Genomic DNA, 13,926 nt, shown 5'->3' with positions numbered 1-13,926 from the left:
TGGGTCAGGAAGAACTTGAAGTCCGTAGAAATGGGCATGACGCCATGATGGAGCACATAGGATACAAAACAGATGTGACTGCACATCTGCTGGATACCAATGGAAAGAAAATAGGACTAACAGGACTTCTAAATACAGGAGCGGTGATTAGTGTTATGCCAGTGAAGACTTGGGAAAGAATGGGCTTCACGAGGGAAGTTTTAATTCCGCCGAATCTAAGATTGACAGCAGCCAACTGCGTAGCGACCTTCGTAGCCGGAAGAACGCCAATAACAGTCCTTTTTATGGGAAGACGGGACCTTTGGATGAGTTTCCTGGTAGTAGAGAATCTGATCGACTCAGGCCAATTCATCTTGGGCCGCGACTTCGTCAGGAATTTTGATGTGATGATCGACCTGAACAAGTGACTAATAAGGATTAGGAACCCAGACAAGACAGGAAGTATGTTAAGCGAGCGGTAAACAGAATAATAACTAATGAGAATAAGGTGCCAATTTTTTTAGACAGAAAATTAAAACTACAGCGGGGACAAACAGTAGTAGCGATTTATAGGATGAGAATTTTAAATTCATTAAGAAATAGTAAACAGGTTTGCTTGGAACCCAAGGCAAACAGTCAAAGCTCATTGATTTTGGGCCGGAACTTTTCAGTAACACTAAACGGACTGTGTGTGAGTGTATTTTTGAATACACCGGGCACCACGGTTTCAATCCAGCGTGGAAAGGAACTTGGCTACGCTTTGCCAATGAGGAACGACAATGAGGATCGACAATGAGGAAAAATCAAATTTGAAGAGACATAATATGAAAGACTGTCCTAGCCATGCCAATAAAGATATGACTTTAAAAAGGTTATTGATTTGAAATCGTTCAACAAACTGTTTTCAATGAAATCCGAAATGGATGAAGTCTTATCGAGCTGCTGGAATATTGCGGAACGCCCCTCGTCACATTAGAATCCGACAAACCGATTTAGCCAGAAATAGAACACTTGAAAGGTAAAATAGGTGAGGGAGAATTTGAATCATTAACAGTGGTTTCAAATCGGAACGCGGACGTTTTATCAAAACATAAGGCGAACATTGCAAAATTGTCGAACTTGGAATCGAATAAGAAAAAGGCGCCATTCCACACAGGGAAGGTGCAAGGCGCATGACGCCTCACAAATCGGAAGAGTGCAGAGCGGCGATAGAAATGTTGCTCGTGTACGACATGATAGAACCCGCTGATAGATGAGAGCCTCTCGAAACTTGGCGACGCCAAGTTCTTCACTACAATGGATCTGGCTTCTGCCTTCTAGCAGTACACTTTACGAAAGAAGGACAAAAAGATGACTGGATTCGCATGTGAATTGGGTTTGTACCAGTGGAAGAGGAACCCCTTTGGCTTGTGCAACGCCACAGCGAGCTTTCAAAGACTGATGGCTCAGGCTTTGACCGGAGTAACGAAGAAGTATGGGAATCTTTTGATGTGCTTCGTGAATGACGTGGTCATAGCAACACCCACCTTGGCAGACCACATCGATAGACTCGATGAGGTCTTCGATTGCATAAAAAGAGCGGACTTGAAATGCAAACTATCGAAATGTGAAACCCTTAGGGACTCAATCATGTACCTGGGGCGAAGGGTGGACAGGCATGGCTGGCGTGAGGCCAGAACTGGAAGCAGTGGAAGCCGTGTTGACATGGAAGGCCCCCAGAACAGACACGCAGCTCGTGAGCTTCCTGGGATTTGCGAATTACTACGTGAGTTCATAAAAGGATATGCAGACAAGATGTAGCCCATGCAGCAACTGATGCGCAACAAAGGAAAGAAGTTCGGTCGAGCGAAAAAGCTCAGGCATCCTTCGAGAATAAAATGCGGGGTTTGTGCGAGAAGCCAGTGCTAGGCAAGTCCTTAGAGAAGGGCATTTACATTCTCGACACTGATGCTTCTGTGGTAGCCATCTCAGGAATACTGCATCAGGAGCAGGAATGGAATGGGAGAACAGTTATATATCCCATTGTATGTGGCAGTAAAGTGTTGAGTGACACTCAAATGAAATTTGGTGCACCGAAAGCAGAAATGTTTGCAATAGTCACATTCGTGGAACAGTACCGCGCATAATTGAGGAGCGCTCCTTTTATTTTATGCGTGGACAACAGAGCGTTATCCTGATTGAAAACGTACTCGATAGACCAGAGCTATATTGGTCGGTGGATAGTCAGGTTAGATGGCTACCACGTGATAATCGAGCAGGGGATGCCCACGTGATAATCGAGCAGGGGATGCGTGACAAACACCAAAAGGCTGACAACCTCAGCAAAAAGACTGAGTTTTACGAGACAATAGAAGAGAAGCAAGCCAATCAGGCAGAAATCAAGGAAGGGTTCTCGTTTCTGGAACAGGAAACTTATGAAGCGCTTCCCTTAACGAGATGGTTGGACAAGTCTGGACATCCAATTCCGGGACATCCCGGGCTACCGGTGGAGGAGGCAGCAGAAATAAAGATCTTATGTAAGAAGGACCCGGTGCCTTTGGATCTATTGCTACGCTTGAACCTGGTCCAACAGGAACTCTCTCGTATGAACATAAACAGCCTCTCACTGCTGGATAAAACTGTGCAGGTCACAGCACAAGTGATGCGGATGCTGGGTGAATTGTTTGAGAGAGAAGTGACTAGAGATGACCCCGAATGGGCAGTGACCATTAGTGAGAAAGTAAGGATCAAGCCATCAGGACGCCATCATAAAGAAAACGAAAGGGATTGCAAGACGCTAGTCAGTAGTATCCAACTAGTATCCAACTAGTCGATAGCAACTAGTATCCTCGATTCCTCAATGCATTTTGATGAGGACATCATTCAAACGAAAAGAACAGGAGATCGGAATACAAAGGAAGACTGTCACCTTTGAGGATCCCGATCAGAAATGGGGAGAAGTTGATGAAAACCCGGAGCAGAAAAGTTTGTCCAGGGAAAAGGACGTAAAAGAAGTTGTCGAGTTAATAAACAAAACCCGCAACAAGAAAGTTTGTCCGGGGTGTCGGGTGTGGAAGAAAAAGATCGTGTAGAGGAACAAGACCTGGAGGATAAAACTTTGTTCGGGGAGCTTAGATGGATGAGCAGAACGTACAAGTCGGAACCTGCCGTGGAGATGTTTCAACAACAACTCGAGGGTTTCAGAAACCGACACCTACTCAGACAGAAACTCGAGCACAGGATCAGAATTGTCAGAAATGGCGATCCACACATTGCTAGTGGAGACTCGAGCGAGGGACTTGGACAGGGAAAAATATCAGTACCCTGACAGTGGGCGCTACCTGGCCCAGTGATAGAGTCTTTGACAACGCAGCGGCTGATCTGCAAACAAAAGCGGTATCGAAAAGTTCGATGAGCTTGTTGCCGCAGAAGGAAGCGGTCTGGACTGACCTTCAACCGTTCAGACAAGAGACAGAGTCTTTGGTGAAAATTTGGTGCGTGAAGATGGAACATGACGCACATTAGCCCGATGAGCTCAGTAGTCAATTGAGGGTCAAGAAGACATACTTGAAGGCAAGATACAGAATCTCAGGCCTACTAAGAGCGCAATGCAATGACCGTATGGCGAGCAACTTGAAGAGGTGGATCAAAAAAGGAGCACCAGACAAAGGTGACCTGGAGAAAGACAGTTACAGTATTCTGAGACAGTATTTTATGCAAAAAGAGGGAATGTTATATCTGAACAAGGACGGGTTTGTGGCCTGTAAGAGGAGAGAAGATGACAAAGTTCTGTGCAAATATAATGCGGTAGTGTTGCCGCAACTCTATCAGACAGAACTTTTAATCAGGTCGCATGATCAAATTGACCACCAGGGGATTGATAAAGTACACCAGAGAATCCTGAAACGCTTTGAATGGCCCGGGATGAAGAAGGCATGTGAGAAGTGGGTAACAGCATGTCTGTGATGTCAACCAAAGAAGGATCCAAGGAAATTGCGATTTCCATTGCAGTCGATTGAGTCATCTGATGTCAACGAGGTGGTACATTTTGACCACCAGAAGATATGTTTGACAGACAATGGCTAAAATCAGGTTCTGGTGATGATCAATCACTTCACGAAATAGGCAGAAGCCGTGCCCTACATAACTACCTCAGCAGAAGAGACATGCGATCATCTAATCAAAACGTGTATAGCGAGGAACGGATGTCCAATGACGTTTCATTCGGACAATGGAACAGCCTTCATAGGATAACTTTCTAAAGAGCTCATGAGACGTTCTCATTCTACGACATACCATCCCCAGACGAATGGCTTAGTGGAGAGGCAAAATCGGACTCTGGTGTCGATGTTGAGGCTGTATTGTTCCAGATACATGATTGATCGGTCGTTGCATGACAGATTGGTGATACATGACAGATCTACCGTTTGCAACACAGACACGACAGAGTGACAGGACACAAATCACGAAGAAGTACAACCCTTACGGAGATAACTTCGTTGTGAACAGGATAGACCTGAAGCAGATAATTGAAGAATTAGTGGGTCTAGAGGAAATACCAGCGTCACAGGAGGTAGACAAAGTCGATGACCAAGACGAGTAGTTGATCGATGACCCGTCTAAACCCGAGGTAGAATTTGATGACGAGCAGCAGCAACCTTACGAACAAGAATTGACGAATCTGCGCGTCTTTGAGTGGCTGAACAAAATGACATCGGACCCCAAAGAGACCAGTGTCACCATTCAGGACGTAGACCGTGAGAGCATGAAATACATAAAAAACGACAGGGATAATCTTTCCTGAGCTGCCCAGGAGGGGCAACTAATTATTCCTGCGTCCAACCTCAACTTAATATCCGGTACGCAATCGACGTGGATGTCGAAGGATATTTCTGTCCGCGGAGTGGGGTAGGACTTACCCACACTGGAAAATTATTAATAAAAAAATTAAAAATAGCAAGAGAAACAGTTGACCTAGAAGCAGAATCAGGCGAGGATCCTAAGAAACCGGACATAGGGAGAGTAGTAGAGTCATACTTTAACTCGCCAAATGAATACTCAAGTAGCATAAGTTTAACAGATAGCGATTTTAAACTTACAAATAGGACATGTGCGTTAGCGATCGCAGCGGACATGAGTTTTAGGACAGTGTTAGCAGCGGATTTTAAGAGAGAATATAAAAATATAGAGCTTCTCTGGAAGCAAAGATCAGGAAGAGGAGTTGTAGCAGCCTTGCTTCCGGCGGCTCTGCAAATACCAGGAAAGTATCTATGCTTCTCGGTGACGAGGGCGACGGAGACGTAGCATATGGGTCCTGAAGACTTGCCTTTGTCCTTGACGAGACTGAGGGATTTTCTTGTGGAAGAGAGGTGAAGGAGCTCTCGCTTCCAGTATACGACCAAAACCGAGGACGACTGCATCCGCGGGAGTTGTATGCACTGATACACGTAATCTTTTCTGATACTAACAATCAAGTGTTTTCACATAAGGAATACTTTTTGAAAATAGGCTGTGTGTAGGTTGAGTTAAGGACGTGTTATGTTGTGTGTGATATGTTATGTGTTATGTTATTAGGACCTTGGGTATGGAAGGGTTAGTGGCCACGATAATCTAAGGAATAGATTCAAAGTTTGGACTGTCCATTCTGAGGTCGAATTTCAAAACTTTAGCAATGAACTGATTTTGATCTATTTCAAGATCAAAATCTGTTTACCTGACTGTTTTAAAAAAACTTCAACACGAATTTGTAGTAATGTTGACAAATGATGTACTCGTGACCTCTTTTCTAGATCCTGATTGATCATTTAATTATTCATCAGATTTCAATTGCACAAACTGACAATAAAACCGAATCAGATGATATGGACAACTTCGACTTGAATGAACTGATGGACCTAGCGGTGGCTAACGTAGGACTGGTGATAGATGCGATTTATCGTCAGCTAATGGATCGAGACTTCGCTCTGGAGGACCCAGAGGTAGTCATGTTGCTGGTCGCCTTGATAAACATCTTAGGGCGCGACAACCGTGGGGACCGCCCCACGGAGGTCTTATTGATGACCGCATATGGACATCAGGGAGTACTAGACCGCCCAAACATGAGGTTAATGAAGTTGAGAAACGGGGCTCTCTCGAGAAGTGACTTGGCGAACGAGCCTGGATTGAAAAGTTGCAGGGCGTACCAATCAGGTGAGATGCCTCTCCCGACCAAGCCTAGGCCTGGACTAAGAGGGATGCATGAGGAAAGTCCCCGATGGAGCTTCTGACGCCTCGCGAACTAAGCTAAACCACAGAGGTGCAAATTCCGACAGCAGCAGGCAGAGTTACAATCCCGGACCCGAGTGACACCCTACGTGATCCAGTCGTGGAGCGGATTCTACAGAAGCTGGTAGAAACAGCTGGACGACTGGTGGCTAGCAGGAGTGTGCCAGGTTCCGGGGTGACTGCACCCTATGGAACGATTGATGATACAGGCTGAGTGGAGCTCTCTTCGGAAGAAGTGAAGAGTACGGGAGCTGTTGCCTCAACGAAACCAACAAAGACCTCAAGAATCCCTGACAGGAAGATAAAGGAAATGCCTATGAAGAAAAAGTCCCGCGTATTTGACGTACAGAAAAACATTCAGATTATGAACAACCACACAGGAGTTCCGGATACGGACATGCGAGGATGTTTCAACCGATCGACGTGGAGTCCAGCAATGAACATGCAGCAACCGCCGCTCGGGATGTCACGTCTGATTTTAGGCAATAGTCTGGTGAGAGTTCTGCAGAACTTAAGAACCTCAAGGATCACTACGGTGATGGCCTTCGGAGGCGCGAAAATAGCCCAATTATATCGGATGGTGGAGTTGATGAACCCAGGAAGAAAAACCAGACATAATGATCCTGATAGGCACGAAAAACTTGCCCAGGAGCTCGGACGAGGAAGAAGCTCAATGGGAATCAATGATGGTATGCCTATTCATCATGATATGGCAGAAGTTTCAGTGCGCGTTACTGACGGTCAGCACCGTACCGTTGAGCACGAGAACGGTATCGTTGAAAGGAAGAAGGCACAATGAAAGGGTCATCAGATGGAATAATATCGTTTGACATCTGGCGAGTCGCAGTGCTGGACGAATGATCCTGATGAATTTAGAACATGAGCTGAGAGATATGGATCAGACCAGGTTCACCACTGATGGAATACCTTTTGACACTATAGAAGGACAAGCCTGGAGGAATCGTGTGTTCCAGGAGCGATTGGACGAACTGGAGGTCGAAGTCTTTGATACAGGAGCTGAGAAGCGGAAAAACTACGAATGAACCAGCAATTTTGACCTTGGTGCATCCTAATCTAGAGACACGTCTGGGCTCAGTCCCAGCAGTACCCAAAAAGCCGCAAAGCTCCACCGAGCCGGGGCAGAAGACGGACGTATTAGACCGACTGGCCAAAGCGCCACTAAGGAGGACCATTCACCTGCGACGGAGATTAAGAACTGTCAGCTTAACAGTGGACACGACCATAGGCATGACGAGATCGGAAACGACGAGTACGAGCAGAGGGAAACGACGTCCAGACAGAAGTTCTCTGACGTGGTCGAGACCCATAACTTCCCTCTGGCTTGTCTACAAACAAGACCTGATAAACGGACTATTAAGGATCGTGGGAGTGGACTGGATGATAGCAGCCGGAATCAATTTAGCTTCACAACGGCCTTACAATTCGCTGACCTTGAGGGACCGCCCTCAAATAACACCATGGATCCAGTGAATGTCAGAATTTTGCAGGACGTAAGAATGAGCCATGGCAAAGGAAATCGGGAAGAAAGGCCAGGGAGATTACTTACGACTAGAGCACCAATAGGACAACATGTAAAGATGTTTAAACAAGTGCGGGCGTCTCCTTTTCAAGTGAAAAAAAGGGCTTACCTGAAACAAATAGCCCGAGAAGTTGACATCGAGAGATGTAGCGAGCTGAAATTTCGGATGGACGAGACCATCTTTGCGGCGTACGACAAGTTTGAGATGAGGAAAACCAAGATATAAGTAGTTACAAGCTCGGACTTTGTGCATACTTCCAAGTCCTTGTTTTGGCCTGACGTGATAATGCTAGTGGCAACCAACCTACACTTGATGCAGTCTGTATCAATGGCAATCGGGGTCCAACGACAAACGGAAATGAACCCGATAACAATAGTTTTTGCCGGCATAAACGATCACTTGCAAAGTAGGTGTTTCCTGAGCAGACCCATAGAGCCTACAACGGCGGAAGATGCAGTGTGGCCAGCAGTAAAGAATATTCTAGGGTCAATGGGCGAGATAATGGACGTGTTAAAAGAAGGAGCAATCACAAAAACATCACCAAAAGCTGTATTTGTGTTGTCCCCGGGATACGCACATCTCCCGGATGGATTGAAATTCGTGTACGCAATGGTGGCACTGCTCTCAGAAGAGAAGTATGATGTGATAATATCCGCCCGAATTGCGAAATGGAAGCGAGAAACCTGAGACCACTTAGGGCAGAATTACGGCAGTATAGTCGGTTATCTCAAACGCCATGAGAGGGTTCAAAGACCATTCGCTACACATGCTGGTACTGGATGAAGTGTTGGAGCTGGAACTGTCCAATTTCAGTAGGCAGCTCAAAGTAAAGTCAGGAATCAACAAAGGAGAGAAGAGGCAGAACTCCAAAGAAACGAAAGCTCACTTGGAAGCCATGGTTTTGCGCACAAAACCAGAAGCCAACAATTGGCTGTTTTTGACTGCTCGAATAGCAGCAATGGGCACGGACGCTTTCGAGCGAAGGCCAGTGACGATTAAGAAGATTCATGCCTACCTGATTGAAGAGTTGAATCTAGCAGAGAATGTAGAAGAAAAAGCAGCCGAATTTGTGGATAGGGTTTGCCAAAAAACTCTTGAAACTTTCTGGACGCAAAATAGTTGGGTTGGGGCAAGATGGACCGCCTACTTCCTGGCGAAAATCTACCCCGCACTCTCTCGATACATGATAAGACAGTTCCTTAAAGCGGTTACCGAGTTATTGATAGGAGTGATCCTAGCCTTATTTGCGACATTTGGAATAGAGAGTTTCGTGAAAGGACCAGTGGTACTGCTCACCGAGGGAGTACAGAAACTACGGCTGGACGGACTCCTGACGCTACTTGCGATCACACACGGGAAATTGGAAGGGCTGATGATTTTGACCCGTTACCGGAGCAAATGAAAGAAAACGTGCAGAAGTTCAATATGGAAAGACGCTCCACGGACTCATGGACTAAATTGAGATACCTTAGACACACTCTGATTCATTATCACCTACAGCAGAATGGTTTTGGAACTGGAGAAGACAAAACGATTGAAAAGGAAGACGTGCGACGTCATGCAGGAGGCATGCCCCTATTGACTGACTTGAGCCTAGTTATGAGGACCGATCCCTTAGCGCTAATCAGAGGAACCACGGAATTTATTACAGTGATATACGGTCCTGCGGTAACATTCGCGTTCCCTGACGTTAAGGTGGAAGCGTATGGAAAATCGGTGCCTCACCTGAACCCCATTTCAGCAGAGGACGGGAGCACACTCAATTGGTGTGAATAGAATGTGTTACGTGAGTTGATGAGTGAGGATTTTGCTGTTCGCGAAGATATCAGAGCCAGAGATGACAGCAGTGAACTTTGATGATCATTTCCGTGACCGAATGGGTGAAGTAGAGAGAGGACATATTGAGGTGTTCCCAAAACTCTGGAACTTGAGGCCCTACGATAAAACGAGTAGCGAGGTAACAAGAATTCCACGTTTAATGGCCTCGTACCACAAAGTGAAAGAAGAGACGAAAGGCTGGGGCAATTACAAGAAGCTGGCAGAAGAAATACCTGATCTTCCCTTGACCAGAAGGATGCTGCTCGGAGCAGACTACGTATTACAAACTCCCAGGCTAAGAGCCTTTCAAAAAAAAGAAATTAGGAAGATTAGAAGAATTTAGAAGTTTTAGAACTTCTAAACGACGAAAGCCAAAAAAAGTGAACAAAGAAGTGAATAATGGAGAAGATGTTGAAACTCAGAATAGTTTTGTATGAGAAAAACTCAAATGAGAAACTAAGCAACAAAGCTTGCAATTGAAACTGAATGGAAGAATCTTTTACTTGATTTTGGAAGTTAAAAATTTGTTGCATTCATAAATCTGCATTGTAATTTTAGTTAGTGGCTTTAGAGACACTTACTATTTTTTGAGAGATGCTTGAATGAAGAGTATTTGAAATATTCTAGCCTGAATGGTTGTTTTTAATCAACTAAGATGATTGATCACTTTGTGGTGATATGAAGGGCTTGGGTACTCTCTTGAAGATAGAGATTAATTCATTGTTCCTTCTAACTACCAAATTCTATAATTTTAATATTCAGGACCAATAACAACTAAATTTCCGAAGGAAAGAAGCATAGTAGGATATTTTTAGTTAGTTGGTTGGCAGGACTGTCCTGCGTCCAACACTTTTTAAATCTAGGAGAAAAAATTTTAAATCGAGACATTGGCGTTAAAAGTCAGAAAAGATGTTTTTATCTGAAGTCATATCCTCAAAAGTGCAGATTAGTTAAAGAATTGGAAAGGCTATAACAGTGCGGTATGATGCCATTTGTATTCTGCAGTGAGTCGATGTGATGTAGATAAAAGTGATTTCTTGCATTTTGTAAATTCTATTCGATGGCACTGTACTATTTTGATGAAAACCACGAGGCTCAATGAGGATCTGACCGGGCTGTCAGGGGAGTATGTGACATTCCACCAGAATGGCGTCAAAATGCATGATGACTTCGAAATTTTATAGTGACCGTTAGCTTGGAAAATTGGCAGTTTTAGCAGATTAGCAGTGAAAATCGAATGATTTGACGAATCAGGAATGTTCAGTTTGGCTTGACGTAGTAAATTTTAAAAATTCGTTTCAAATTGAAGACACGTCACGAACTTGAAATTTCAAGACAACTAAAACTTAGAGAAAACAGAACAACAATCTTTGTTGAAACAGACAAGACGAACGAGAAATAGCAATGAAAAAAGAAATTGCAAAGATTGACGTTAACGTAAGACCATTCAGAATTGTAACAATTGTAACTGTACAATCTTTACCGAAGACTTCCCGATAAACAGGAAGGGTATTGGGACGAAATTACCAGCCTTCCGGAAGGATGATAAGACCGCTCTTCGTCCGGATTCCAGAATCCGGAAGGGTCTCAGGAAGAGAACTCAAACTCTGTTCTAGCAATATTTTAGCTTCTTGGAATGTCCTGAATTGAATAAATAACCTCTAAATTCATTTTCAGAGTATGAGAAGCTAGGAGTTGAGGGAAAAGGTTGATCCAACTGCGATGGGAAGGGTGATTTTTATCTACTGAACAAAAACAAAAGTAATATAATAAATAAGTAGTAGCCCTATTTTCAGGAGTGACATCGCTGTCTGGGGATTCTGAGACCCAGCCAAAAGCTCACTGTTTTTGCATGTAACTAAGTTAATCTGAGCGTTCTTACCGAAGCGCAAAACGAAAAAAAAGGTTGTGGGAAGTTCCCTTGCATAAGCGGCTACGCCAAATTTTTGTTAACACTAAAATAAATTTGGCACTCAGAAAATTCAAACTTTCGATTATTTAACCATTTTTTGAAAATTACTACCCTCCCAAATCTGTGATTTTAATTTCAATCAAACAGACGAGTTTCAATCTGCCCTCCCGATTCGAGATATTGGTTTCAGTGTGAGAAAGTGTTGTGGGAAGCTCCACTGTATAAGTGGTTACGCCCAATTTTCTTACACAAAAACTTGTGACCCTCGGAAAAGTCAAATTGTCGATTTTTTTTCACGCTTGTTTGAAACTTTTTGACTTTTTTCGAAAACTACCGTGCCAAATCTAATGAGCAACGTTTTAGCCCATTTCAACGTAACAAGTTCTTGTAATCACTTGAATTTTTAAGAAACTTAAGAATTTGATAAAATTAACAGATTTTGAAGTCATTAAACTGGGATTTACTTTTCTTTGCTAGAAGAGGGACGGTTGAAGTAAAAACTTTTAATAACAATGCATTAAATGCTGACTTGACTTAATTCCTGCAATATTATTTTTTGATGTATTTTTATAATGCTGGTATGGGCCCTATGTTTTGGCGACCCGAAGTTAAAAGGACCACACAAAAAACTGGCTTTGGTAGAGACGGTTAAAAGCATGTAAAACTGTGGTTAGAAGCTAGCCAGTCGTTTTACAACCTAGCTTCATTTTCCGTCGATATGACTTCCGAGCGAATATTACAATATGTAGATAATCTGTTGAAAAAAAGCCGAATTTTACGCGCTTATCACTGATTATATGGTAAAAAAAATTCGGAACCAGCACCTTGTTGATATTGATTTTTCACTAAAAGGGTAAAAAACTTAAAGAAAAAAAACAAGAATTTCAAAATGTTAATTCGAATATTTTCACCATAATTAGCATCATCAGGATAATTTTTTTTTACAATATGTACAAGATGATCCAAGTTCCATAAAAATGACAAATATGTCTGAATGATACAATTAAAATTGTTCGGCCAATCAAAATCATACAAATTCCCGTTTTGATAAAAACAGGTATGAAATTGTTTTTGGGATTGGTTTTTTTTTAAATTTTTTTGGACGCTTTTGACAAAATTTCGTTTTTTTTTTGTCAAAAAAACTACTCAGCCGATTTTCAAAAGAGTGGCACCAAAGGGAAGTGTGGCCACTCCCCTGTGTGCCTGCATAATCCGCTAGTCTATTTTTTCTATCTTACTCTACTTTCTACAGCCTTCGAAAAAAGTGTGTGGGGGATTTTTTAACCCAATTTTTTTGAATTTAAAAAAAATTATTTTCTCAAAAAATCTGTCCAAATCGGAGATTTTGGGTTCAACGAAAAAAAAGGTTGTGGGAAGTTCCCTTGCATAAGCGGCTACGCCAAATTTTTGTTAACACTAAAAAAAATTTGGCACTCAGAAAATTCAAATTTTCGATTATTTGACCATTTTTTGAAAATTACTACCCTCCCAAATCTGTGATTTTAATTTAATCGAACAGACGAGTTTCAATCTGCCCTCCCGATTCGAGATATTGGTTTCAGTGTGAGAAAGAGTTGTGGGAAGCTCCACTGTATATTATTAAATAGTTTCAGATACTTGAAATGTTTACCGGGGTAGCAATGGTTGCCCCGCGATAAAATGTCCGACAGAAGATATCACTTGCTCAAGACATCATCTTCAAAAAATCTCCAGATTGCGGATTCTCAAGCACGCCATCTTGATTTTCCAAATTTCAATATCTTGTCCCTACCTGGGGCCCGAATTGGTGCGGTCCAAAACTTCTTACCCGAGAAAGACAAATTCAACATCATCGCTCTGCTCATCGGCGGAAACGACGCCTTCAACGGAAAAGACCCCTCCAGTATACCTGCAGGCGACATTGCTGAAGAACTGTCGAAGCTAGCCGAGGAGCTGTGTGAAAGTTTTCGTCATCGGAATCCCTCATCGTAGTGAGAACCGAGCTCGATCTGCAAAAACAAACGAATTCCTAAGAAAGATAAAAGGAACTTGGAAGTTTAGAGGAGTGAGTGAAAAAATCCACAGCTCATGTCATTTGAAAACTGACGAAGTGCACCTCAGTGAAGAAGGTCTGAAGGGCATTAAAAGTATTCTCAAGAATAAAATCTTATACGATAAACATTCGAACATCTGCAATACAGAAGGACATCTGGTATATTACGAGTGTCGTTTCAAGAACTGTCAGTGCCCCTATTAACGTAAGTAGAAATAGTGAACCGCAGGCCTCCCCTTTTCGGGAACCACCAGGTTTGTCTATTTCTTCTTTTTCCCCTGAGTGAGCCACAGGCCTCCCCTTTTCGGGAACCACCAGGTTTAACTGTTTTTCTATCCATAGTATAAGCAAAAATGGGCAAAAACTGCAAAACATGTAAAAGAGGCTTTGCCGGCAACGAG

General features: G+C 43.2%; 1 protein-coding gene across 2 annotated transcripts in view; it reads right to left on the bottom strand.

Moving 5' to 3' along the window:
- LOC134846232 (zinc transporter ZIP9-like) overlaps positions 1-13,926 on the bottom strand; it is a 374,849-nt gene that overhangs the window by 28,404 nt on the left and 332,519 nt on the right. The gene's annotated exons all lie outside the window — the stretch shown is intronic.

Source organism: Symsagittifera roscoffensis, chromosome 1 (genome assembly GCF_963678635.1).
Source record: "Symsagittifera roscoffensis chromosome 1, txSymRosc1.1, whole genome shotgun sequence".
Lineage (NCBI taxonomy): Eukaryota > Metazoa > Xenacoelomorpha > Acoela > Convolutidae > Symsagittifera > Symsagittifera roscoffensis.
The sequence above is the reverse complement of the archived record's forward strand: the minus strand, read 5'-3'. Positions and strand labels throughout refer to the sequence as shown.